The sequence below is a fragment of the Castor canadensis genome, chromosome 2 (genome assembly GCF_047511655.1).
Source record: "Castor canadensis chromosome 2, mCasCan1.hap1v2, whole genome shotgun sequence".
NCBI classification, from domain to species: domain Eukaryota; kingdom Metazoa; phylum Chordata; class Mammalia; order Rodentia; family Castoridae; genus Castor; species Castor canadensis.
The window spans coordinates 98,975,644-99,001,321 of NC_133387.1; the positions used below are offsets into that span (position 1 = coordinate 98,975,644).

At 36.1% G+C, this 25,678-nt stretch overlaps 1 protein-coding gene across 3 annotated transcripts in view; it reads left to right on the forward strand.

The window, feature by feature from the left end:
* Positions 1–25,678, forward strand: part of Sugct (succinyl-CoA:glutarate-CoA transferase) — a 734,230-nt gene that overhangs the window by 671,423 nt on the left and 37,129 nt on the right. The gene's annotated exons all lie outside the window — the stretch shown is intronic.

The window sequence follows — 25,678 nt, forward strand, 5'->3', positions numbered from 1 at the left end:
GAGTCTTTTGAGTAAGGAGGAGATTTTCTATTCTGTTGTTACTTTCTGCATGGCTTTTACTAAGTACAAATCAAGCCAACATTTCAGTCCATTTATCCCGTCCTTTCAGCTCACTTTCAGGCATCTCAGGAATGTTAGCATGGACATTGACCACTCCAGTTTTGTGCAAAGGAGGCAGGTACCATTGTGAACAAAACCTTAGGGAAACAAGACCAGGCAGGAAGACAGGAGGAGATTCTGCACTGAGTAGAACTTGTTCTGGCTCTATTCATGTCTTTGTCCTTGAACAATTTACCCAATGTTTCTTTCCCAGGACTCAGTTTCCTTATCTGCAAAATAGGAATCAATTCCCCTCAATGGCTTCTAAAGAGCATCGGGAAGTTTGCTTATTAATGATGCTAAGAATGCTTGGAACTTATAAATATTTCCCAAGAAGAGCTGGTATCTTTCCTCTTGCTATAAGATTGCAGGAAGTATGCAGCATCTCTCTGTTCATCTGTAATTTAGTCAGCTTGTGTACATACTGCATTGCATTAAACGCTGAACTCTGATCCTAGTGTTTAAACATATTAAATACAAAATATGAGTAGTATAAATTGTATGAAACACTTTTGTCTCCTACTTGGAGGCCTAACAATGCAGGGTCACTACAAACATTATACAGACACTGCTAAGAGTAAGTGGAAGTCTTTTAGACAGTGGCTAGAAAAGAGTCTTACAGCAAAAGTAGCAAAAGCATATCACTGGGGGATTTATAAGTAGGCCAAGGAAATTGAGGGTGGGCAAGAACTAAAGGGATCTTTTTATTTTATTTGCACATTAACTTATACAATACTGTCCTTAAAAGAGCACAAAAAAGGCTTCATATATAACAGACCCCAGGCTTTAGACTCTTCTTTCCCATGGCAGCTTTGTTGGGGTTTGCTGCCATAAAAAAATCACCTATTTATGCCTTTAGAAAAATAAAGTTTCAAAAGGAGAATGATGGAGGGATGAATTCAAGTATGATATATTTATATATTGTAAGAACTTTTGTAAATGCCACAATGTACCCCCAGCACAACAATAAAAACAAAATGTTTCATGACAAGGTAGTTTTCCATTAGTGGCATTAGTGGTTTGGGGATAGAGGGTACCACTACAGGTCTTTAATTTCTGAAATGTTGGTTCAGGACTTTCTGTATAAACTTATGAGTTTCACCTGATGGGTATACCCCAGGCACACAGTGCCACAGGAGAACTAGTGAACACCCATGCCAGGATTATCATCCCCCACTATTCAGTCATAGTTCTAGTGGTCCTCCTTAGCCACAGATTCTTTAAATTCTGGATTTTTCCTTCTTGTGTCCTCCAAAGTGGTTATTGTTACCCTCTTTGCTCTTGTATCCAATGAGTAACTTGCTGTAGCCTGGGCATTTCTATAATTGAATTTCTCCAAAGTCACACTGGCTACAAATCAAGCTGTGGCATAGCACTTGTTTATGTCCTACAAGATGTGCAAGGCTCTTTAAACTTTTCCATGCTATATCATGGTGTTTGCTGTTTTGTCCTGACCTGTTGTCTTTAATTTTACTATAATACGCTGAGGTCTTTAATATTTTCCCCTGGGGCAAAGTCCAAGAAAAAAGAAACCGAGGATAGTGGTATGAATCTTTGACAAGGAAAGGTTGAAAATGACCATGTTTTGTTTCAGTTTTCAAAAACTGTAAGTAGACATAGAAAAACCTCAGCAGTTATACCCATCAGTAGATCCTTCTGTCTGTTAAGAAGAAGGGAGAGATCTACAGAATCCACAGGAGCTAGGACCACATAACCCAGTTTGAGCTTACAAGGCAGTAGCTCCTTAATGCCAAGTAAATTTTGGAAATGGTTCTCCTTTGCTGACAGTACCCTCATTACTGATTGTGTAGAGTAATTTATCAGGCATTTCTTAAAATAAACCGTTCATTTATACTAATAGGACTTGGCAGGAAGAAAAAATTGGCAGGACTTGGAGTTCCTAGTGTGGGTTTTTTTCTTTCCTTTTATTTTATTTTTTTTTAATTTTGTTGCCTTCAAAAAATTGAAACCACCAACATTCAAAAGTTTTAAACATTTTGAGGAAATAGTTTTCAAGGACCAGCTTAAAGTTCATTAAAGCATAAAGTATGGCATTATAAATCTTGAAAATGGAAGAAAGGAAATATTTCCAGTGATGAAGTTCACCAAAAGATAAAATAAGTACAATGTCACTGATTTTATCTTTTTGCATTTTTTCAGACATTGGGTTCCTCCTGTTGATAATTCCGTTACCTATTTTTGGTATCACATGGGCTTTTGAAGAAAGTTCATTTTACTTCTTTCCCATGTGGACTCACATTCTCCTTTTCCTTGAAGTCCATATCACCTGGGAGTTTCTTTTTAGCTATGCAGTAATGGATCAGCATTGTTTATATATACCAAGATAGTATTCTCAAGGCTTTTTTATCTCCATATTCTTAGCCTTGGGCCTTTCACAGTAAATTTCCATCTTACATTTGCTTGTAATTAAAAGGACATTACTAAAATTGATAACTATGGAAATCATAATAAAACCTAAATAGCAATTGAATTTTGAGGTTCAGGAAAAATGCAACAGTCCTCTACCATTCCTGAGAGTAAGAAAGACCTGAGAGCCAAACTCTGACAAAATGCTGCAGTGTAGCCCTGCATATGTGCATATGCATGTGTGCATAGTCACATATATTCAGATAAATATGCATATATACATACTTGTATACCCCTACACGTGTGGATGTTTTTTAAATAATGGAACTATAGGAGTCACAGACTATGTTGGCAGTCAGATATGCTAGTATGTTGTGTAACTTCAGACCAGGGCAGAAATAAATGTTTCTCTTTGAGAATAAATGATATTCTTCAAAAGTTCAAGGGTCTGTTACTGGTTAGATCCTAGTAAAAAGAATAAGTGAAACACACAGCAATGAGCTGGCAAGTGTTTCCTACTATTGAGTTAGTGACAATGGCTTCTCAAGCAGCTTCCTTAGCTGGCTTCTTAACATCAAATAGTGGTTATCTATGTTTCCATCTTCTTTTCTATCAGGACCTTAGAACTTGTTATCTGTGTAAAACTCAACTTTTCCATTGCTTTGTATATTCAAACTTTTGTGTAATTGATTAACACTAGGTTTATGACAACCTCCAAACAAAAGTCTAGAAGGAACATACTAACATGTTAATAACAGTGTTATAATGTTAAGAATAATAATTCTTTCTGGGTAAGTTTTCCTCCTTTTTTTTCTTTATCTTTTTTTAAAATTTGCAATATTACCTTAGTATTTAAACAGCATTTTTAGAAAAGAGGGGAAAAAGTATATACTTTTTTTGGAGTTATATTGCTAATAAATAGAATATTGTTTTTCAATATTCATTGAGAATTGGAGCTTTACACAGTTATATTATACCCTATACATCCTTATTTTTAATTCTATACTTACTTCTAAACTGTAAGTATTCCTGACTGATTTATCACTGACTTTTCTTTTTTCAAATTGTTGTGCTGGGGGTACATTGTGGCATTTACAAAAGTTCTATCAAATGTACCATAGTTGAATTCACCTGCTTCATTCTCCTTTATCCTTTCTTCACCCCCTTCTTAGAATTTTTTGATAGGTACAAACAGTACCTATCAAATTTTTTGATATGGTACAAACAGTATTTGTACCATATTCACCCACCTACACCCTCTTCCAACATCCTCCCCCTCAAAGAAGACCTGTTCTGCCCTCCTGTTCTCTGATTTTGTAAAAAAAAGAAAAAAAAATGATGTTTTTGTTTTTTGAAGATAGCTACACAAAGAGTTTCCTTGTGACATTTCAATAACCCTAATTGGCTCACCTCCTTTATTTTTCTTCTTTCTACCTTAGTCCCCTTCTTATGGTGATTTCAACAGGTTTAAAAATTCTATATTCATTCTTATATAGGAAGTACATCAACCATATTCACCTTCTTAAATTCTCTAGTTTCTTAATCCTATTTTTGCTGATGCAAGTTCATTTCGCTTTGTTTCCTTTCTTTTCATCTTCAGTCTGTCTGTTAAGACATGCATATGCAATAATTTGAAGATACCATCACCAGTTTATTGTGATTGTTATATGCAGCCTATGATAAAGAAGTTAGTAATATATGCATGTGTATTTCCTCTTTTTCCTAATAAGAGTTTCTAACAAAACTCTTAGCAGAACTTATTCTGCAGCATCAAATTGAGTTATTGACTTTAATTTTGCCTTTAATTCTAAATTAAATAATAGTTTAGAAAAATTTGAGGGAAATATGTATTGCACTGGCACATGAAATCATTGAGCTTAAGGACTATAAGGGGATCCAGTTCAAAAAAATTCCTGTCAAGAAAAAAGTAGTACCACAGGCCTTACCTCAGACAGAATCCATCTCATAAAATTGCAACAGGAGAATGGAGGAACACAGTAGTTTCATGATGAAGATTTGTTTTTCAAATTTTAATTAGCATATGTTCATTATATAGGGGAGATTCATTGTAACAATTTCGAACAGCCTTACATTGAATATTGGTTAGATCACCCCCACCATTTCCTCCCTCAACCCCCTCCCTGCCCCACTTAAAACAGTCACAAGAGGTTTCATTGTTCTAGTTCATATATGTATACTAAGCTCATCAACTGTATTCCCTTACCTTCATCTCCGCCACACACTCCACCCTCCTACAAGTCCATATCTTCCCCCCCACCCTCCCACCCTCAGTTCTGTAGGTGTCCAACAAATTTAGGACTTTTCACTATAGCCTTTTAACATCTCTAACCATAGGTTGCCTTTTCTTTCCTTTTCATGCCTTTCTGGAAAGGGACCTTATAGTGAATAAGCACTTGTGAGCAGCTAATTTCTTTGCAACTCTACCTGTGAGTCCTGTGGCTGGGGAGAGTGGGAATGACTCTGTACAGAGGGAAGCTCATCTTCAACACGGTCTTCTTGTGGCAGCGATTAGGGAGACCCTCAGCCAGCAGATGGAATAGAATCTGGGTCTTTTGTTAACAATGCTGTGTGTATTGCAGCTTTAGGATAGCAGGTACAAGCAAGGGGACTTGGCAGGTAGTTTGGAGCAGGTGTGGGGGAAGGCTGGTTTCAGAAATTTGTCAAAAATTAGTTCTGCTCCACTCATCAGCATGCTTTTATAGTCATCTGAGAGTGAAGCTTCACTGATGGAGCCCCTAAAAGAGGGTGAACAGCATTCTTTTCATTCTCAGTTTCAGTGTTTCAAGTGGACCATTCAGAACTGCTGAGGTCACCCTCTTCTCATAGTTATTTCGAACACTTTGATATCATTAAACTCCTTCCTACATTACTGGGGATTATATTCAGAGTAGAGTCACTTGCTTCTGGGAGGAACTCTTGTAGTCTAATCCCTTATTAGTACACTCTGAAGTCTGTCTGTTGAGCTGGCAAGTGCCCCTTCTTTGACCCTGTTTAGTTCATCTTTTCTGTAGGGAGGGAATGGGAAAGAAATAAATTTAAAACAGTATGAGTATAATACTAAAATGACTTAAAAATTCCTTGAGAAAATCTTAACCTCATCGTTAGACATGATAAAGCATATGTGGCTGGTATTACTTAGGCTGACTGGAGAGGACCAACACTGAATACTCTGGCCTTGGTGTTTACATATTTTGTTACCTAAAATCAGTCATTTAACTATACTGAGCCTACATTTCTTTACTGTAAAATGAATAATTCTTACTGTCAGAAATAAATGATATCAACATACATGTCTTTTGGAGCACATAAAAGCAAGGTAATATTGCATATATCTTGATAGAGAAATATTCTTGTACAAACCAATTATAAGAGGCATTAATGTTCTAAGCATGGTCAATAGCTAGACAGTTTTAATCAGTCACGCCTGTGGCAACTCCTGCTGCCACCACTCTCCTCTGGATTTTCCCCAGTAGTTACAGATCTTTCATTCTCAGCATATGCTTTATCTATTGAAAATTGCTTCTCAAAGTAAACCAGTTTAGACAAAAAATTGAAATCATCCATTTCTTCTATCAGGAAGCATAAATTGCTAGATGGGCCTTTCCTGGAGAAGATGGCTGTTCTCATATTGACTTTGGGTGGCTACCTGGTTTTTCCACCAATTTTTTTAGGGCTAGGAACTGTGATTAAATTAACTCAATGAAATGAATTCTGACAATGGGAGAGTCTTTCTGTATCTTATAACCCAATCTTTATAGTATCTTAAACCTCATAAATAATTAAACCTCATAAATCTCACTAAGAGAACCTTAGTCCAACTAGAGATTATAAATTTGATGTTGTGATTTACTTAGACCAAATAGTAATCAGGAAATTAAGGTAGATTCAGGAAAGCCTCCTAGGTTTGGCCATGAGAACTTTTTCTTTTATTTTCAGCATAAAGTAATGTTTCCAAAGTAGCAAATAAACAAAATTTGAATTTCCCTGTGGAAAGTCAGTAAGTGAAATATTTTTTGATTAAGGCTTATGAAATTTGAGTGTATTATCTCAGACAAACATAATGACTATAATATGTTGAGACCTTAGTTCAAGAAAGTGATTCAGGGAATAAAAGAAGAATAAAAATGTCTACTTTTAATGAATTGGCTAATGATTATTTTCTGTAAGATATGTGTTATAGAGTATTCTTAGTCTCATATATTCAACATAACACCTTTGATTAGCAAAGAAAAAATTAGTATCTCAGCTATGATGTTGGCCTTATCATAAGTTATTTGGCTTAACCTGGCAATCATGTCTGATTTTAATTATGTTAATGAAAGAAAAGATATTCACAGGCTAGAAATTAAAATAGAGTACATTAGCAGAAACAATTCTGAAAATTTGTGGGTGATTATATCACTCCATATTATACAAATAAATAAGAGTCATACCAAAAAGTTTTCTATGGAAATAGCCAAGAGAAAAATCATACTTAATTCTTACAACAATTGAAAAACCAAATAGAGATATGTATAGCCCTGATATACCCAGGAGCAGTAGTCAAAATATTTAAAAATTGCTAATAATGGCCCTCAACAAAAGTTCCAGGATGCTGGCCATTGTGTTGAATCAGGGTCTCTGAAGCTGCATCTTAGGATATAAAGGGTGTTAGCCCTTTATATTTTGGATCATTTGGAATTTCAGCAGGACTCAAGGAGAGCACTGGGGAAGCATGACAGCAGTCATTTACTAATTAATATGAAATATTTCAATGTTTGTGTAACCAGTATGGGTATGCCAATACATACAAGCTATCAGTCCTGGCAAATACCAGGCAGTTCATTAGTACCACTGATTCATTTTCCATAAAACTTTGCAAATGTAATCTGTCCCAACTGGGTATTTTTATTTGTTCAGAAACACTGAAGAACTACCAAGAAAGTCAGAACTTGAGTGTCATTATCCCAATAAAAGGGAAGCACATTGAAGTAAGTCTTGTGCACTTGGCTCTGACACGCCCTTTCCTACCCCCCTGCTATATTTCCATTCTTTGGTACATAACATGAAGAGCAGTCAGAAAGTGGAGGCCTATGTTTTGTATCAGTTTTGCTGGGTTTGAGTTGAGGGATATGTAAGGCAGCCAGAACACAAGAGACCACAAAACAGACAATAATGACCCCATTTCAGGTAAACACCACCTCCACATCTGTCAGCAAAAGCAGTGCAGGGAGTCTAGACTTGCAAACCTGACCAACTGAAATAAAACCTAACTTGCATCATGCACCCACACTGGAGTGGCATAAAGAAACCCAAGTGGGGAGCAAGGACCTTCTGCAACTTTGTTCCCACAACCAAAGTAAAGACTCTATTGGAAGAAGGGACTTTCTCCCCCACCCAATGGTAGCAGGGTACTTGCTGCCCACCTCTGCTAGGATGGTGTAAGAGGAGGCCAAGAGGAAAACCTAGACTTCAGTCTTCTCCCAGCAATAACAAAGCCTCCACTGCTAGAGCAGTATAGGAATAAGAAGATACTACTCCCCACTGTGAGCCAGGATGGTTTCAGCAGATAGCTGTTGGGAACCTGAACTCCCACCTCTGACCAGCAACAATGAGGAGTTAGGAGTCCTTAGCAGGGTATCTTTGGACCCTAAATGCAGAACCTCTGCTTCCGCTTCACCTTGCAGTAATGAAGCAGCACCTCCTCACACTGTCAGCATGGACTCTGAGGAGGCCTACTAAAACAGAAAATTTAAATCATATTCATAGTTACATAATACCTGAAATGTCCAGGATATAATTGAAAATCACTCTGTACCAAGAGCCAGAAAAATCTCAACTTGAATGAGAAAAGACAGTCCACAAATGCCATGAAGGACAATGCACAGATGTTGACATTATCTGACAAAGGTGTTAAAGCAGCCATCAGTAAAAAAACAAAAACAAAAAACTCAATGAGCCTGAAGCAAGCAATTATAAACACACAAAGGAAAAAGTAGAAAGTCTTAGCAAAAGAACAGAACATCTTTGTAAAGAAATCAATGTAAAGAACAAACTGGAAATGATACAACATGTTGATCCTATACAGTTTCTGTTCTTTCGATGGATTTGTGTGTGGGTTGTGTTCTGTATCCGAAGTTCAACCTGTTCTACTTTTCTGTGTCAGCTTTTGCTTTTCACTTGCTCTCTCATGTCCCCTTCTCATCATGGTCCAGGCAGGGCTGCTGTTATCTTCATTAATCAATGAGGAAGCATGGGTTTATTGCATTCGTCTGGCCAGAGAATTTAGTTCAGGCAAAGCACATTTCCAAATCCCAATAAACCAGAGAAAATTCTCGATTTTCTTTTTCTATAAATGTTGGGAAATATATATCTTTTGCAGCTTGATATGCTCAATTGTTAGAACATAAACACAGGCTCTTGTTTGTTGTATTTGTTAAAATGTGGTGGAAGCCACAGACAGGAATGAAGATTTGATGAATTAGGATCCTGGTGATCCTGATTTGGTCACTTGCATTCATTCAGACCTTTCTTTTGAGTTGTTTTCTTTTCAGCTTTATTTAATTTTACCTATTACTATTTTAAAAATATTAATTGGCATATAATTATACATACTTATGAGTACAGAGTGATATTTAAAAATATGAATGCAATGTATAATAATCAGAACAGGGTAAGTGGCATATTCATCACTTCAAACATTGAAATGCTGAACCTCCTAGGTATTTTGAAATATACAACTAGATGTTGTTAACCATATTACATAAATAACCTTACTGTGCTATGAAACAGATGTTATTTCTGTCCACTGTACCTTTGCAACCATTGTGTCAGGACTGGCACAACATTGTATAAAATGTCCTAAGGAGATACTGAATTGGTTTTATTGTGGGAAAAAATTACTAAAACTAGATTCCTTCTTAATAAAATTTTATGTGAGCAAAACTATATCCATTGATTAGCAAGTTTCCATTCCCCCCTCCTCTCAGTCTGTCATAGCTACCAGTCTGCTCTCTGATGCTTCACATTTCAGATGGTTCACATAAATGGAGTCATGCAGTACATCCTTCTGTGACTGACTTATTTTGCCTCTCAAAATGTCCTCAAATTTCATCCACATGGAATGGATTTCTAAATCGATTTATATCACAGCATTTCCTACAATAATAGTCCATTTTATGTATAAATCACATTTCTTTACCCATTGATTCATCGATGGACATTTTAGCTGTTGTGAATAATGGGGCATTGACCACTGGGCTGTTATTGTTCAAGAGATCTCGATTTTAGTCAGTTCTTTTGCATAAATACTGAAAAGTAAGGTTGCTGCAAATATGGTAGGTTTTGAGTTAGATTTTTAAGTTAGGTCACATGTTTAAGAAAGTGTCCTGAGAAACAAAATCTTGAAGAGAAAAGCCTACTTTGTGTTATATTTCTATAAATTAACATATAGAAAGGAACTAACTTTTAATGGTAACTGTTGTTTTCCAGGTACTATGTTGTGTTTGTACTCTTCTAATCTTCATAAAACCCATTTTCCACATTTAACAAACATGTAAAGAAGGAAGCTAGGAACAGGTTAGGAAATGTTGCTTGCTTGACTAATAAATGCCCCAGGAAAAATTCAAGGCCATAGTGCCTGCTAACAAATGCTGCCTTCAAAATGAAATTTATCTGTACATGTGTGAGGAAGATAAAATGTGTTACAGATCGTGATTCGTTCATCAATGAGTTTTCACAGGTTTTAGATATGTACTAATTTGAAAAGCTAAATACATAGTAGTGAGCCAGCATACAAAGAGGTTTTCTTAACCTGCCTTTTCTCTGATGGTTGAACTCAGATTTAAAAAATAGAACTAACAGATGATAGAATAATAAATAGGTGGGCTAAATAAATTTGCAGGTAAAGAAAATTTATTTCAAAGATATAGTGAAATAATTCTAGAACATTAGACCATCCCATGTTTACTTATATGTGCATACTAATTTGAGTTCTGATCACTTTTACCTCAGAAAAAATTAGAAACTTGAGATATTGCCAATATTTTTTAAAGAATTACTCTTTAACTTGTCATGTTGACTGTTTTGGGTTTAGTTTGTGTTCTGTCTTTAGACAGTGACTGCTACGCACTCTTTCCATCTGTAAGCAATGAGTTAAGTTACTTTTGTGACGTAGTCCTTTTATTTGCCAGTCAAAGAATGTTACAAATAATTGAGAGGATTTAAAAAATGAGGTGGCTGAGATTTGTTCTGATTTGCTTGCAGCTGAAAGCATAATACACTTAATGCTTTCAGGATATGGAGGAGCTAACAGATATCAAAAGAGCACAGGGAGCTATTCTGCAAAGATTGTTCAAAAATCTCTTCTTTTACAAAATTCATAAACTTTGTTTACAAAGCATTAATCAGATTTGACAGAAAATGTACTTGCTATTTATACAAAACATATCTTTTTTCCTTTTCAATTAAAAAATAAACTTGTTATGATAAAGGTAAAATGGCTGGATTAAAATTAGTTTAATACAAGTTTTTCTTCATCAACTAACAATTACCTAAAGCTCTATGATTGTATCTCTTTACTGTCTGTACATTGTAAACAAATAATTTTGCTTAAAGGTAGAAGCAAAAGAATTAAAAATCAAAGAATGTTTTCACTTGCTTGTTTGGCTTTACCAGCTTTCTAACTGATCTGAGTTTCCAGAAACTGCCATTTAATGTTGAAGATTTTCTTTAATAAATTCAGAAGCCGTGGATGTACATTAGTGATTATAGATATATAAGGCTCACTATGCTTGAAAAAAGAGCCATAATGTTATGCACTGGATTTTAAGAGAAAGACAGTAGTTTGAGGAATAAATTGGTTAATGCTGTTTCCACAGGTCCTGGGTAAACAAAACAGTAGAACGTTGGCAAGTTTTTACAATCAAGGCTGATGTTTAATAAAGACAGGAAGGAATAAAAAATGAAAATATTATTTCTGGATTTACATTTTGTCTTACTCAGTCCAAATTCTTATTGCTAAAACAATCCAAAAATATACTGAAGGTCTCACCTGGGGCTGCCACCCTGCTATTATAAACATGTTACTTAAATGAATTGGCTTGTTTCTGACAGAAGATCCCTTTGGAATTAATCAAGAATACCATGAATATAGAAACTATTTCACTTTACACACATCTATCTTTTTCCTTCTTTTTCTAGCCCCTCTTTTTCTTGGGGTAACTCTTCCCACATACAGAGATCATGAACAGATTTTGGTCCTGCCCTTTTGACCACACATGATTGGACAAGGGTTGACCTAAGATGGGTAAACATGAGGCATTACCACAGAAAATTTGCATTTATATTGAAGAAACAGTTTTTGTGTGTCAGAGGTGCATTATTTTTTTTTAAAAAGTCACAGTAAATCTATACATCTGTCCTAATATGTGTCTTGACATTGAGTACAGCATGTGTCTGTGGCTTAGAATACAAAAGAATAGAGTATATTTAAAAAGTATATTTAAGAGGCTTGAATGTAAAGCAGGACACTGTAGTTAACTATGAGTTTTATGGAAGAAATGTTGTCTACACACATCCCATTCTCATCTGGAACTCTTTTCAGGAGTATCCTAAAGCAGAATGCTTTGTTCATAGAGGTAGTTGTCACAAGACCTGCATATTTTGTTCTTATGCTGAAAAACATGCTTTTGTGTAAACAGTATTTCAAGGGATCTTTATCTTACTTCTTTTGTTCTTATTTCACATTCTCTAACAACCTACTCATTTCTATGAAGAAAATATACCAATGGACTCTGCTAGATTTCATGTAGCTATCTGGTTGATGTAAAAATGGTTTCTGGTTAATAAAATCTCCTCTTGCAATTATGTTTCCATGTTGTTGATTATAGGTAGATGTTGGAAATGAATTCAGGATATTGGGGTGTCACAAAAGAGATGACACACCTCAGAAGTCAATAGGCAAGGCAAAATTTACTTCTGCAGAAGGGTGTGCTACAGGCAAAGAGTCCAGTTAGCAAGCACACCAGGCAGGAAGTCCACTCAGGTTTTGTTCCACTCAGATTTTATCTCTAATCCAAGTCTGTCCCTCACCCTGATTGAAAGGGTTTCAAGTTCACAATCTTCATGATTGACTAACTTGAAAAAGGAGTACATGAGGCAATGGACCTTGAGGTAGAGAGAGCAAAGATTTAGTTGGACAATAGTTGACTTAAGTAAGCACTTTTTGAAACTAACAGGACCTTGCTCAGCTAAGAAGAACAGCCCTTTGTTTAAAACAGGAATTTGCAGGGTTAGTTGATATGTCACGTGCTCACAAGGCACGTAGGCAACAACTCGGGGAAGTCAAGCTGACATCTGTATAATGGTAACATACTATACATTAGCCTCTTTGCCAGAGAAGATCTGACTTTAGTTGATTCTCACAGTGGAGAATGGGCCAATCATGAAAATGTGAATATTAGTGTTCCACATAGTTAGCTATGTACATTAAAGAGTGGTTCCACCAGTACTTTCAAAGGCAGTTTGATTTTAGTACATCAGCTTTTATGAGACTGAGAACTGGAAGACCATGCTAGATCTAGCTAGAATTCGTCATCTTTTCTCTAGTTAGTCATTTATTAGTTAGCTTCTTCATTTTATTTTGTTCTCAGAATCATAGAATACTGTAAAAGGCCATTTGCACTGACTGGTAGAATCCATGCTTCTGGCTTCATTTTTGCTATTGAAAAGTCAGCTCTGTAAGTGATAGTTCATAGGTAATCCATTCTGTGTCTTCCTCCATTGTTAAACTTAACCTTTTCTCTTGGACTTTTTATCTTTGTTATTTGTTTGTTTTTTGCTGAGCTATATCTGCAGTTATTAATATTTTTATGTCTTACTTGTAATGTCTTTGGTTTACTGAAGCTGAGGTCATGTCTTTCATCAATTCTACACAATTCTTCAAATGTTTTTCTCTATTTTCTCCTTTTGGAATTCCAACTACATGTGTGTTAGATCTTACCACCCTTTCATATCTTTTAACTTCTCTTTCATATTTTACTTTTTAAGTTTTAGTTTATGTTGTTGTGCTGGGGGTACATTGTGGCATTTACAAAAGTTCTTACAATATATAAAATATGTCAGAGTTGAATTCACCCTCTCCATCCCTCTCCTTCATCCCCCTTCACCCCATCTTTCATATTTTTCAATTCTGTGTCTTTTGTGGTGTACTGATTAGTTCCTTCAGGTTTGTTGTACAATTCTTTGTATGTCTTTTCAGTCACAATTCAATGAATGTCTTTTTATTCATATCTAATATTCAACACTTACACTGAGTTTTTATTAATTTTTTTTAACTTCTAAAAGTTGCAGGTTATGTTTTCAAATCTTCTTATTCTTATAGACTTTTTAAAATTTTATTATTTTTTGCTACTCACAGGTCTTCACAGTGGACAGACATAGGAAATACAACTTACTTATATTTATTAGTATATCAAATTTTAGTTAACTGATTCCTCCTTTTCTTTTCTAGGAAGTTTATATTCTGGATCTGATCTTCAATCTTTTCTTTTTTAGAAAGTTTATATGCTTGATCTTATCAAATAGCTGAAATATTTGAGAAATGATTCTTCTGTTTGTTTATTTACCTTGCTCTCTGTAGTTCATGGCAATATATTTCCATATATGTCTTTTGTGTTACATTCATAAGAATTTTGTGACTTGGAGTTTTTCAAGGCCTAGATTGAAAGCACGTTCCTTTGTGTTTGTTTCTGAAAGAGACCTATGACACACTTGAGCCTGACTACTCTTTAAGCTACATTTCATGCTAGAGTTTTTGTGGCCATCAAAATGGTGTGAATTGATGCTCCAAATCTATATAAAGACAGATTTGTCCTTCTCAAGGACATTATTTTATTACTCTCCTTGTAGATTCAGAGTGTGACATGGAATTTTTCTTGTTCTTTTGCTGTGTAAGATGGTTTTTATTTCCAGATTATCATTTTCCCAAGCTTGTAACATTTTAGAGGTCTAGCTTTATGTAGGGATCTCAAACATGACGGCTTGCCTCATACAATCCTTATGCTGTGTCTTCTGTTCTTTGTGTGGCCACTTACACAGCTGTTATAAGTCAATAAGCATCAGCAAGATGCTCTTGCTAGCTTTGGAACTCATTTAGTTAACACTTTATAATTTTCTCTGAGTTTTGGGTCTTCTTCCCCAACTCAACACCCTCAATGATTTTTAATTTTTTTTTGTTAATTCAGCCATACATTTAAAATATTAAAATATCTTAGATCAATAGGGTTGTTTAAGATAGTTAACCCACTATGTTTCCACAAATAGAGGTTCCATGTTCTTTTCAAATTTAATTAAGAAAAAGATTTCATTCTCCTGTCCTCATTTCATGTCATAGACATTTCGAGCAATCAAAAAAATAAGAACATATAAAAATCTTGCTACATGTCTTTTACTCCTGATGAGTAAATATATACCTAGAGTAGTACTTTCCAAGTAAACGTTCTGTAGAACACCAACTTGTAGTGTGGTGACATAAGCTTGGATTAAACAAAATAGCCAATTCCCTCATTGAAGATATTGCATTGCGTGTGATATGCCAGAATGACTGAGCAGCTTTGAGAGTGGGATCATTCATGGGACTCACCTTCCTGAGGGAAACTTGAGGAAAACAAGCATATAGATTAAAAAATGACTTCCCCAAGGCCATATGGGAAGTGCACAGCACAGCCAAGATCGAAACCTGTTCTCCTAACTCTCCCTTCCTCTGTATTGTCACAATGAAGCATTTTGTAAACAGCTACTTGTGAAGCTATTTCCAGTTGGACTCCATCCCCAAGTTGAAATGTGTTCAGGGCCATCTTCTTTCACTATATGAAAGGAAAATTGACTTCTTTCTGAGAACAGCTAAATAAGCTTGCTCCAGAAGTTCTTTAAGGAAAATAAAATCTGAAGTCAAAAAGCAGTAGTTCCAAATCTTGACCTGAAGTAGAAAATTGATGCTTTCATGGGGCTTCAATCCACATCAACACCCGAGGTACAATAATCCTGTCTGATTTTTAAGAGGGTTTATGCTCTCCTGAAATCATGGTTTTTAGTTGGCAGGGAACAAACTTCCAAGAACACGTTGTGACAGAAAACTTTTTAAAAAACCACTTTTGGACTTAAACCAACAGAATGTGCACGATTTCTGACTGTTAGTGTATTCTTCCTGCTATTACAGAAAATGGACTGTGGGGACTTGGGAAGGTGAAGTGCAAGGTTATTTACATTTTTGTGCCAAAACATTATGAAGTGAAATAGTCAAACATGCCGGGTGAGTGCCGCATATGAAAATTAATAGGAACATTTTGAATATGTGATCTTTTACTTGAAACAATATAAATGAAAAGGGTTCTGTCAAGGTACTTTCTTGACCTCTTTTAAATGTTTCTTCTTTTTTTCACACTCTTAATTGTTTATAATAACTCTTTTGGATCCTAGATCTAAAAATTCTTTCCTTTTAGAACTTCCTTTTTCTGTTTGTCTGTGTACAACAAATACCTTTCACGGAAAAAAGCACAGTACCTTGAACCTACTAAATAATCAGTAAGGTGTGACTAATAGCTGAAATAAGACAAAGGTGAGAATTGGGTTTGGAATCCTAGTGTTGGTATCTCATTTATTCTTTAGGTCATGAAAGTAAATGGATAGATGGAGAATTATTCAAAAGGTTGAGAATAGAGATATTATAAAAAGAGAGAACTTTCTAAGGTGAAGAGGTGGCTGAAGCATTTCTGAGAAAATGCTTTATAAGATGGCTACTAGGTAGGCTTTGCACTAACAAGAAGCATATTATGAAGTATTCCTAATGATGAGAACAAAAAGGAAAGAGGAAGAAGAAGAAGAGGAGGAGGTGGAGGAGGAGATACAGGAGGAGGTAGAGGAGGAGGAGAAAGAAGAAGGAGGAGGAGGAGAAGGAGGAGGAGGAGGAGGAGGAGGAGGAGGAGGAGGAGAAGAAGAAGAAGAAGAAGAGAAGAAGAAGGAGAAGAAATATGAATCTTTTATTCTCTGTTGGGTGCCAGGTTAAGTACTGGACATATGACACTCATTATTAAGCATATAGCATATCATAACATTTGTGCTTCAATAACTAAGAGACAACTTCTTTCATTATCCCTGTTTTACAAACAAAGCTTAGATAGTTAAAGTTATGTGTTCAAGATCTTACATCATAAATGAAAAATCAGGGATTTGAACACAACTTTTTCTGACACCACACTCCTAGTTTTAATTCTTAAGCATCCTAGAGCAGATGTGGTTATAATCCTCCTCCTTTTTTTTTTTTTTAATCTTTGACTCTTTGGAGAAAGAGATGACTTTCTGCTGTGAATCTGAACCAGTGGAAGTGTGAAACCAAGAAGCCCTAGTAATCTTAGCATGAAGCAAGTGCTGATGAGAGAAGATGGCCGTGAGTGGAGGTCAGCAACAGCTAAGACCAGGGAGGTCTCTGAGCATGGGCTAGGAGCAGCCCAGCAGCCAAAGGTCCAAAGAGCAAGACAGGGTAGGCCCAAAGTTGAATGTGACATGCACAAAGTTTTAAGGGGGCCATAGCATTTCTGAAAAAGCATTTTCTGGTGGTCATGACCAAAGTTCCTTATTCTGTAACCTGAAGAGCATACTGAAGAGCCCTGTTTAAGTTTTGTGATTTTCATATACCTAGTAGGACAGAGAGGAGACTCACTGATGCACGGTATAGTTACATACATATTAAAGTAGTGTATATGAACTAACAGCATGAAGCTGATTTTCTTAAATTGTAAAATTGACCTTTGATGCCAGCATTTAACATAAAGATACAACAGTATTTCTTAGTTACAGTAATAACCTCAAATTGAAATAACTGCCTTATTTTCAAACAAAAACTATATACTGGGAAGTCCTTATAAACCAATTTTTTCCAATTGGAAAATATAACTGCTCCACCATATACAGCTCAGTCATTTCACTGTCCTAACCTAAGATCTCTCAAGACACCCCTATTTATCTATCCTCTGTAATCCTTTCCTCTTCATATATCCACTTTCTAGATTATTGGCTCATCAGTCACCCTATTTGGAAATGTCAGTCATCCTAGGCTGCTTCATCTGTTTCATGTCCACATTGAACTGGTCAATAAAGCCTTGTCGTATACCACTCTTAGATTTATCCCTTCTTCTCCATTCCTGCATTTCCCATCCCATCCACTTTCCAGGACAATGGAGTTTTGTTGTCTACAAAATGTGGCTCAAACATTGATTCTCATCTCATTTTTCTGTGGCCAAACTTACAAGATCAAATAATGAAAAGCATGGATCCCACATGGATGGACAAGGTCTGCTTTTTCCTGGAACTGGTAATGCAAGTGGGAGGTACCTTTAAGATTTTAGGCTTATTGATGTTGTATTCAAACCCTTCGCTTATAGGTCAAAACTCATATTCTGTAGCCTGTAATAAGAGGATGTCATAACCAGGACTCAGTCTACCCTCCCTGCCTGTTTTTCCCTACCCCCAAACTTACCCTATACATTATCCACTTAGACATACTTGTAGCTGTGTGCTGTTGCTGATTTCATGTTCTTTGCCCAAAGTGTGCAAAATCATGTCAACTAGGAGATCTCTAATTGCTCCTTCAAAATTCAAGCATCAGCAATTCCAATGGAATTCCCAGCCACACACAGAAAATTCTTCAAGTTAACTTACTTCTCTGTATGGCTACATTTCCTACAATTTATAAAAATGTTCTACAATAACAATCTGCTCTTTTGTTTCCCCTTCCAAAGTAATCTTCTTAAGTGTAGACTCATGTCATATCTACTTTTTATCCTCAGCCCCTTGCATAAAGCTTGAATCCATAAATGCCAACATTGAATAAATGATTGTACTAAGAATAAGTGATTATGACAAAAATGACTCTGGCCTGTTTGATATAAATTCTGTTGTTTTTATGATGCATTTTTTTTAGTTTCTTTGAAAACTGTATAGCTGAATAAATATCTAAAAAGACAAAAAGTTTGTATTCTGAGTTGCTAAGGTAGGACACATAGATATTAAGAAGATACAGAAATTATTTGTTAATAGTAATAAAAAATGAAGTCAGAATTTGTTGCTTGTTGACATAGCTTTAGTCAAAATAAGAAAAAAACCTTACCTTATTTTAGCAAGTAATACATCCTCCTTTTAGTGAATAACACTTCCATATATATTAGTGTTTTGTGATTTAAAATTTAAAAATACCTTGTTTTCTTTCATGCTGTAAGGTTCAAATACCACCATTTGTTTTTATCTGTGTCTTTCCATGCCCTATGCATGCTACTTACCCTCTCTGAGCACAGATTCCTTCCCTTTTGCATGGGAAATGGTATCTACTTCATAGAATTATCATAAAGATTCAAGGGTGCAAACTATCTAAGCTGCTGAAATAGTGGTTGGCATATCACTTAATAATCAAATTTTATTTATTTATTTTTAAAAATTATTTTACTTTTTAATTAACATACATTAACAGTACAAGAGGATTTGTTGTGATAATTCCATAGATGCATGCAGTATACTCTGAACAAGTTTACCTGCTGTATTATATTCCATTAACCAGCCTTCTCTCTTCCCCTTTTCAAACAGTGTTTGATGGGTTTCATTTCTCTCTCTCTCTCTATCTATCTGTCTATCTACCTATCTATATCTGTATAGAAAGATAGATAGATAGATAGATAGATATAGAGAGAGTACTTCTATTGTGCCCCTGTAATCATTTTTGTTAGATAGGCTGTGCCCCCAAATATTAGATTTACAAATACATAATAATTTTTTATTTTTAATTACAAGCTAAACTACCCTAGGGACATCATAAATCCTTGCTGTTCTTTGCTTTAGGAAGATTGCTATAGACTAAGTGGTACTGAATAACTTTGCTTTGGAGACCGTTGAATCTGAGGAAGACTCCAGCTACTTTGAGAAAAGGAACTCCTATGAGTCAGTGTGAGTTGTGGGTCCACACTTATCTCCAGTAGGATCTAGAATTCCTGAAAGGCTACCAGAGCTGCTTCTCCCATCTGGACCCTGGAGTTTATCCCATCTCTGTGGCACCATGAGTTCTTTTCAGCTCCCTGTATTTATCCAGATCTTAAAAAAAACTAACATCAAGGCCATTGGAAACTTTTGATAACTTTCATATAATATAGTTCACTTGGTAATGCTCCTTTAAAAACTTCTAAAGTAAACATATTAAAAATATCATGTATGTTTTGTGTGGAAAATTGACAGAAGTATGTTTTCTTAAAGAAAATTACCCAAACAACCAGAAGAAAACTAAGACAGAGTGAAGAGAGAGACAAGGGTTGGTCAATGACTGTCATGTGAAACCCTTTACCATTCATAAAATATTTAGGTTATTTGAGCTAAGGAGGAAATTGCTAAGGATTAGGTTTATAGCACTTGTCCACATCTCAGAAGTGCTACTCTGTAAAACTTGTCAAAGAGGGGGAAAAAAAGAAAGAAAGAACAGAAAGCAATTCCATTAGGAAACCTGGGCTTTGCATCCTGTCGTTTATTAAATTCGTCAGCTGAGGCAGCTAGAATTATGACAGCAGATATATTAATTTTTCAGAAAACCTGCCATGGAAAAGACTTATCCTTGACATTATCTTGGAAAATACAGAGAAGAAAGTTTGTGAAACAAGCAAATGCTGAATACCTGTGGTGAGAAGGTTATTACTGTAGCAAGTCCGCCACAAATGAAGACAGGTAACAGAGTTCAGAAGGCTAGTTTCCTGAAAATCAGCAAGCTTTTATTCATAATCTTTTGGTTCTGTATGAAGGAAAATTCTTTGTTAGCACAAGTGCTATGGTGGTGGCAGTCTGTATGGACCTGGAAAATGACATTGCACTCCACATAGATATTTATTTTCATTTCTAACATTCAAACTTCATTGTCATGAATGTCCAAACATTTATTCTTGCCTATTTAGCCAGAAAAGCAAGACTTCCTTCCTCCTTTCTCTTCACATCATGACGATATTTGCAGTGCTCTGGTTTTGCTGACATTACCTGTCCTGGATTACGGCATGGCCCTGTCTGAGGGTGGCAGTGGTATAGGTCAGGACTGCAGGCTGGGTGGGGGTTTGTCCTCATGGCCATTTTAGGTCTTTGCTATTGATTCTACACCACAGAAATCAGGATTTCCATTTTTTTCCTGGCATGGCTCACAGTAGATTCAAGTTACTCTGTTACTTTGATTTCTTCCCAGGAGAATGTATAGGGTATACAGAAGATCATGTTACCTTCAGAAGTTGACACCATAGTGTTCTAAATTTAATAATAACCATTATAAAGTGCTTACTATGTTTCAGGCATTAAGTGCTTCACACATGTTAATTAATTTAATCGTGTAATCCTAACTATAGCGCTATGAAGTAGTTGCTATTATTACCACCAGTTCAGAGATGAGGAAACTGAGCTGGAGACAGGCAACATCTCGTCTAAAGTCATGAAGCCAGGAATTTGCAGCTGGGCCCAGGGCTTATGTTGCTAACCACCTCCTGATGCTCATCTCAAGCAGATACCCAGTGGTAGCAGACAATATGTTTAAAGTGGATAGACATTAAAAGTTTGTGGAAACTCTCCTAGATAGAGCCAAAAGAACTAGATCCTTTGGTGCTTCCACTTTAGCATGGACACAAATACAATGGACATTTATTAATTTTCCCCACCTACAAAAGATTCAATAAACTTTGTTGGGATGTAGAGTCCACATTATTATGAGAATTCCCAAACAATTCAGAACATCTTAGGAGCAGCCTAGAATTATTTCTTAAGAGATTTGTGTCTTACAACCATCAACTTGTATAAGAGTAGAAACTAAAATTTTATCCCAAACATCTTCCTCCTCCAGGATCCTGTGAATGTGTCTTGCTATGAAACTTTGTTGCACAAATTCACATTCACAGGCAGATTTTTCTTGGCAATGAAAGAGGGAGAAGCTGGCAATAGTGAGTCAGTCTGAGGTCCTAACTATGAAATTAAAACTCCCTGCTTCCCAGGAGGATGTCTCATCTTCTGGAAGGTGGGGCAAGCAGTAGTTCATGCCTCTTAGAAGTAAGCTTGGAAATAAAGCCTGTGGAACATTTTAAATTGGACTGAACCTTCAATTTTCATTTATGAACCTTGGACATAATGAATGGGGGGAAATCCCCCAAATTCTAAAGATATCTATTATATAACACATGATTTATCACATGTGTTCAGGTCCCTCTGGGCCAGGATGCATAGAACTAAAAATGCCATCCATCACAGTTGTACTGGATGAGAATTTGACCCCAAGACTAGCCTAGATAGATCTTTTGGACAAGAAAAAAAATCTTCATATGATTATACATCCCTTCTGGCAAATGCTAGACATGGGCACAGAGAATGCCAATCGTTAAAAATGAAAAAAATCAAAAATTGTTTCCTATGACATGAATTTAAAGGTCAGACTTATTTTTTCTTAAATAGAAGCAGTAAATTGAACAGAAGTAAAATTAAGCTAAATGAAAGGAAACAGTGAAATTTTGTAGACTGTGGAATAGTCTCACTGGGAACATTTTGGAATCCCCATCACTTAGTCATTTCAAACGAGATCAGACAAATGATTTGAAGATACGCTGCGAGAAGCAGGGGTGTAGAGAGTGGATTAATATACTTTTTCTCTATTCCCCTATGGAAATTACCTCAGTGGTGTCAGAGAATGTACATACACACACACACACACACACACACACACACACACCCCACACACACACCAGGGTCACTTCTGAATTATCTCCTTTCTGACTTTTCAGTTTGATTATCACCAAAATATCATTTTATAACCAACAAAGCCTCTTTCTATTGCTAGGTCTACATTTGGTGTCTCTTCAGATTCCCCTTGGTCTTCATTATGGACAGTGTTTTCTGTGAAGACTATAAAATCCTCACAGTTTCCACTCCGTCATCTTTAAAGCCTTGTAAACACCTTCCCCAGTGAGTCTTAGTGACTCAAGTAGTAAGCAGTTGAGCTTCCTTTCTAAGAAGTGATGAAGAATGAAGAGGACAACCTAACTTCAATCAAAAGTTCATTTACAGAGGCTGTGTACTTCATTTTACGTATCTGAAAACCACTGTGCTTTCCTTCAGTCCCTTGAGTAATGTTTGCTTTTCATAGATAGCTGGTAGACATCCCAATACTGAAGAGCCAATTTCTTGCATTTGGAGCTGAAAGATTTCAAATATCACCCTCGCTGTTTTCTCACACTAGGTCACAGACATTGTCTCATTTCATGTTCACAAACACTCTCTGAGCAAATTGTTCTTATTTTACTGATAGGCAGCTGATCTTAGCCTAAAATCATGAGTATGTAGCAGGACCAGAATTTAAGTCAAATTTTTCTGACTCCAAAGCCTATGCCTTTAACTCCCTGTGGTATGCTATGTAGTGATACATATTCCTTTAAACCTTAAAGAAGTCACTGTGTTTCCTGTGTCCCTCCCTTTCCTCACAATGCAGCTTCTTATTCTGTCCTCATGAAGAAAACAAGAATTTACTTTCTAAAATAATAGTTTTGAACTACTAAAACTAATAAAAACAATATTATTAATTTTACCAATGATTAAAATGACCACCAAAATAATATAATATGCAACTATGGACAAATTCTTCTAGTAATCTAAAGAAATCAAGCAGTGGTTCTAAAAAGAGTCTTATAGTTCAATTGAAGACCATTTCCATCCCTGGGGGTCTGTTTCACTACTGTTTCCTCAAGTTCTAGTTTTATCCAGGAGTATAAAGCATATTGTTACAATCCATTGTGAGAAGAATAACCCATTGATTAAATTTACTTTTATAAGAAGAAAAGGAGTGGTTTATTTTACTTTATTACCTAGTTATCTGGAAAGATCCACTTCAAAACTCAGGTCTATTCACTTATCACATGACAAGCAGGCCACTATAGTCACAATGGTGACTAAGTGGAACCTGGAGTTTTGAGATGATAACATTTTAATTATCCTTGCAAAGGTGTTCATCTCTATCATCCATGAGTTGATGACTGTCCCAGAAGGAGAAGTGTGTAGACCTCTTCCTGCCTTTCAAAAACTCAAATTTTGGCTGTATTGTACATCTTGTGCATTAATATACCATTAAGCATAAGCAGACAATAGAAATAGCTTACAAAACCTTAAGCCAGCACTTACTGACACAGTTGTCTACATTCTCCTCTCCAGGTAGAATGCAAGTTCCATGGGGGATAGGTATTTAGTTCTTTTTAATTAATTATTATGTTTCTAGCACCTAGAAAAATTCCTGACATATAATAGATGGTTAATAAATTTTTCTTAGATAATGTGAATTTTAAGAGGAGGAATCCACAGGTGCTGCATCTCTTCTTGCATCAGTTTCTATGTATATGAGTTGAAATTGTGCAATCCTCTACCTTACTTTTCTTAAGAATATCACTGTCCAGGCCCTTCTCAGATAAAAACAGTCTTTCTCTTTATACTTGATGTTGTGGATGATGCAAAGACTGACCTTCTTAAGTGAAAGCATCTGTTAGAAAGCATGATAAGGTACTCAAGTTCAAAGTCCCTGTCATTTATATCCTCTGCATGATGTCTAGCTTCCCATGGGTAAACACTAAGTCCTAAATTGCCATAATAAAAAAGTTGTGGCATTGTCATAGAAGTGCTCTATGTTTCTCCCAGCTTGAGTGCAGAAAACAAATGTTGGCACCATGGGACTGATTCCACACCCATGTGGAACAATTTAATTCCATTAATAATGCTAGAAATGTTAAGAAAACATTTGGGGGGAAAAGCAGAGTATGGAGCAAGCAAAGCAAATCTCATTTCATCTGAACTCCAGGACCCATTTGTTTTCCATTGTTTGCTGTACTTATTCTGTATCTGTTTTCACTTTTATTTGTGGTCAGTTTCGATGTGTCTACACGAAAACACACTTCAGAAGTAAAAAGGACTCTGCCTTCTGACAGTATGACTTCAGACATTTGGACAGTTTTAGGATTCACTGGCTCCTGGGTCAGTTTTCTTCTGCCTGCTGGAGGCATGCTAGTTAAAATGCTGCTAAGAAGAAAGGCACTGTAGAAGACACATGAATCCGACCTATTTGAGCTAAGTTCTGGGCCTAAACCATGCCCTTAGGTCCTCATGCATAGCACCCAGACAAATTCTGCCCCCAAGAAATTCTCCTACAATTTTCATTGACTACAGTGGGGCGCATGGGTGTGTCCAAGGGTAGAATCTGGCTGGTTGCATGTAACATACTATTTGGGTTGGGTCAGGAAACCAAAAAAGCATTGTTTACTATTTATATGAGTCTTCACCAATTTCTGGACAGCAAAAGAGATGAACTCACTGCTTCTGAATAACTCTTTCATCAAAACAGACATGAAAATTTTGTTCCTTGGGTTTGGTAAGAAAGAAAATCATTTGCTGGTCACTATCTGAAAGCCAAAATATGTCAGGAGTTCCACACTTCAACTCAAGCTGACATCCCCCCAGCTGACAACACCTTAAAGCAAGGTGACTTGTTTTATGCAGTGGTATGTATGCAAGCAGTTTGCATTAGGGTGTGATACAAACATCGAGACTAACTTGATTCTTCTTAAAGATTTCCTCCAAAGCTTCAGTTCCTATAAAACATTTGGAGAGGAACATCCCAAATGTTCCCCATTCACATCATCCAGACATGAATCCAGCCTAGGGAACTGCTAATGCCTCCATTGTTGGGAATCAATATTTCATCTGTGTAGTTGACTTAATGGCAGTTGTCATTTGTTTTATGTCCTTGTGAAAAAAGAACATACTCCTCTGGGATTCTTTTTAATATAAAAATTCTAGTGCTTTGCTTTTGAACATATTAAATGGTTCCATGTGTATTATCAGGCTATTGTAGTAGTATAAATAGGGTGCTGCTCTGACTTAGTCTAAATCATTTTTTGTCTGTGCAAAATGTCATTTAAGAAGTCTCAGAAATGTAAAACAATGAGAAGAAAAGATCCCTTGAAATAGTGCATGCATCTTGGAAAGCCACTCTGGGAATCTCCTGAGGAGCAATGAGTAGATGTACTTCCAGATCCTCAAATATCTAGCATCCGAGTGAAAAGCATTAAGTTTAATGACATCTTCTTTCTGTAAAATAAAGCTTATAGCTTAAAGAAATTTCAAA